This window comes from Bombina bombina, chromosome 3 (genome assembly GCF_027579735.1).
Source record: "Bombina bombina isolate aBomBom1 chromosome 3, aBomBom1.pri, whole genome shotgun sequence".
NCBI lineage: Eukaryota > Metazoa > Chordata > Amphibia > Anura > Bombinatoridae > Bombina > Bombina bombina.
In genome coordinates this window covers 248915656-248919025 of record NC_069501.1, presented here as the reverse complement: position 1 = coordinate 248919025, position 3370 = coordinate 248915656, and the positions used below count along the sequence as shown (strand labels likewise).

Below are 3370 nucleotides of genomic sequence, written 5' to 3'. Positions count from 1 at the left end.
GGCAACAGACCCAGCACCAAAGGTGACTGATAATGCCCAAAATGGACAAAGGAAATTAAAAAATTCCCCGATCATCAAGACTTCCAGGAAGGAAAAGGGAGGGGAACCAGCCCCCCAAAAAAGCTCTGATTCCAGGACCCAGACGCAGACCCCTTTCTGAAGACTAAGAATACTCCCAAAGAGAGACCCTCCACTGAAAAGTACAGAGATGGCATGTCACAACAATTCATCCCTTCACTCGGACATCCTGCACACAAGACAGGGGGAACAACCCCACTGAACACAGGAAGAAAAAGTACCTCCCAGCATCAGACAGATACTATGGAATAAAGATGTCTTAGGCAAGGGTATTTGCAGAACAAGCATAATGAAAGTACATAGCCACAGCTGTATTTGAACTCTTGACCTTCAGGTTTCAAAGAAGCATAGACTGCCACTAAGCCATGGTGGAACACCATCCAAATCCACCCCAAAGGAGGGAAAACGAAACCGGCACAGCGCCCCTGTGCACCAGCACAGCACACCCGCACACAGGCATGGCGCATAAAGCTGTAGACAGACTCAACAGGTCAAGAACTGAAAGACAAAACCATCTGGCCACTACAGCCGGCACAGTGGAAGACAAATTCTCTAAGAAGAGAAAAATATTCGCCAGTAGGAACCGAAGATGTCCTGGAACCGGGAACAGGGCCGTCCTGAACCAACCCAAAGGGATCTGGCACAGAACTCCAGAAAATACAGTCAAAGACAAGGACCAGGACAAATAAACCCAGACACCCAGAACACGGAGCCAGCTTACAATGGAAATACCCCTTGAGGAACCACCAGGTTACCCCCTCCAGAGCGGACTTCGCACCCCAGGCGATGCATCACAGTTATATCCAAGGACACTGAACTCTCCTGTAAGAGTCCCAATCAAAGAGTGCTTAAGACACCCACAACAGGATACAACTCCCAAATTAAAAAAGAGTGCTAGGCATGCTGAAGTCACACAGCCACTCTGGTTGACCCTAAGGCACTAGGGACAACAACCACTAAGTCCAAAAACTAAGGGGATGTCCATAAAACAGAGCTCAACCCTAGATATTCTGGATTGAGAAGAGAACCATAGTCTCCAAGATCCTCTCAGGATCCTTCTCCTGGAAGCCCCTACAGTTCGAGGAATAACGAATGAACTAACATTCTAACCCCAGACGGGTAAAAACCCAAAAAACTTATAAGTAGAGGCAACACAGGAGAAAGGCAAAACACCCTAATCTGCAACTCCAAAAATATGGGAGCGGATGGAATCCCAGAAGTAGAAAAACCCAAAGGCACTACTTCCTTAAACAGCTGACCAAAGGCCCAATCAGCCTCAACCCGAAGGAAGAGATACTGTCATCAAGGAAACATTACCCAGAGCAATCCTTAGCAGGACCCGCTCTGCACCCTCACCAACAAATAGGATAGGATAGCGAGTACTGAGTGCAATCCTTCGGTTGCCTGCAAATCACGATTTAGGCAAGGCTATTTGTAACCCATCAGGAAAAGGTACTCGTGTAAGGAACACCTAGTCACCCTGATGCCCCCTCTTAAAAGAAGAGATGAGGACCAGCCTGTCATCTGGGAACGAAAGGTCTCCTCTCTCCATGTTGTAGCCCTGCTTGGGCAGAGCCTCAAAGATTTACTGAAGCTCAAGGAAGTTCCACTTCACGAAAACTCTAGCAAAAATCAAAAGCATAATTCGATCTGAAGAGGACCCAAAGAGAAACTAACTCCTCATCTGAGTAAGAAACTCACCATCCAACCAGGCAGCCAGATACACTGGCACCACGTGGATGATATAAGCTGTAAGGAACAGAGTTTAGCGCCCGACCAGGACCATCCTGTTACATAGGGCATTCAAAACTGACCCGGGCCACAAAAAAATCAAGATCCCATAGGATCGACAAAACTAAGGACTTAATGTACCAAAACCTTAGCATGCAACTTCCGCAGAAGTGCCCAAGCAACCACAAAATCGCCAGTATCAAATTCCAGAGAAGAAATGTTTCCCAACGGAAAAATTATAACAGACATGAGCTTCTTAAAGAAATAAAACACACCTACCCGGATCAAAGAAAAAAAAGGCAGCACCCGCAGGTTAACGGCCAAGAAGAATGGGTACACTAACAGGACTAGCCAATCAGAGACCCCATTCCTTCAAAGCTCAGAACTAGAATAAGATACCCAAAAAAAGGAAATTGGAGACGAAAAGGAGATTAACTGCATCCCCACACATTTTACCCAGCTTGCCGTCTGGAACAGAAGACCACAGATCCCCCAACCTATTAGGACTGGGATCCTCCAGTACCACCAAAACATGCCGCAGAAGGACACGAAGGCATGCTAGTCTATAGCGAAAAGCAAAACTTACCTCCGTTGGGGAAAGTGACGACCCCGCCACCGAGGGTTGGACCCCTGAAGCTTCAGAGGAAACCGCTTCCCCAGATGGCTGGCTTGACCCAGACGATCCCACGCCTGATGAGCCCTGGTTAGCAGAACACGGACAGTATCTCAGCAACACCTCCCTCTCTGGGAGATGTAAATGCGCCAACGCCATAGATATGGCCATGTGGAACCATGCTGTAACCTCTGGAGGAAACAAGGCGCCTTCCGGAGAAGGGGTAATGGCATTAGGGACACCTGCTTGCATAGCCAAGGAAGGTTCTAGGGGACGTGCCGTGCGGGCTATGGGATCCCCAGGGGTGGATGGCTCAGTGGAGAGAGAGCACTCTAAAGTGGCATTTGGAACATAACTGATGGGCATGGATTACCCGGGCCATTTCATACTCTTCGCAAGAAGTAGAATCTGAATCAGACAGCCGTCTCCAAAAAATCAGAATCCTCCATAACTAGGTGATAGATAATTAGAGGAAAATATAAAAACGGCACCTTACACCCCCAATGGCTGGGGCACTCACCACCTCCTGTGACCCAGACAACTAGCGAGCAGATTCTCTCAGTCACCACAAGGTCAGGAATTCGGAAATGGAGAACAGAACGTGACCACGCCTAGTCACAAGGTACACTGTACACAGGCCAGAGAAAAAGCACGCCAAGGCCACCAGGGCCACGCAGCCTGACAAAATGGCCTTTATGTTCTGATATAGCCACGAGCCCAATTTCATTACACATTAGCAGACAGAATCACATAACAAACATGATTAAAGTCCCCCCTGTTAAAAAATCCCCTCAGGAGATATTAAACCATGATTCCATAAAGATAAAGGAGTCCCACTGAGACCATGACTTCTTCCTTTACATTACATTCACATCATCAAAGTAAAATGAAATGATCTTACCCGAATCTACACCGTGGAACAGGAACACGGCCCTTCAAGTGAGACAG

General features: G+C 47.6%; 1 non-coding gene across 1 annotated transcript; it reads right to left on the bottom strand.

Annotated features, from left to right (window-relative positions):
* Positions 1–1636: 1636 nt before the first annotated feature.
* LOC128655141 (U5 spliceosomal RNA) lies at positions 1637–1748 on the bottom strand. Its single transcript, XR_008401689.1, has one exon. It is a non-coding gene; the product is annotated as a U5 spliceosomal RNA (small nuclear RNA).
* Positions 1749–3370: the final 1622 nt, after the last annotated feature.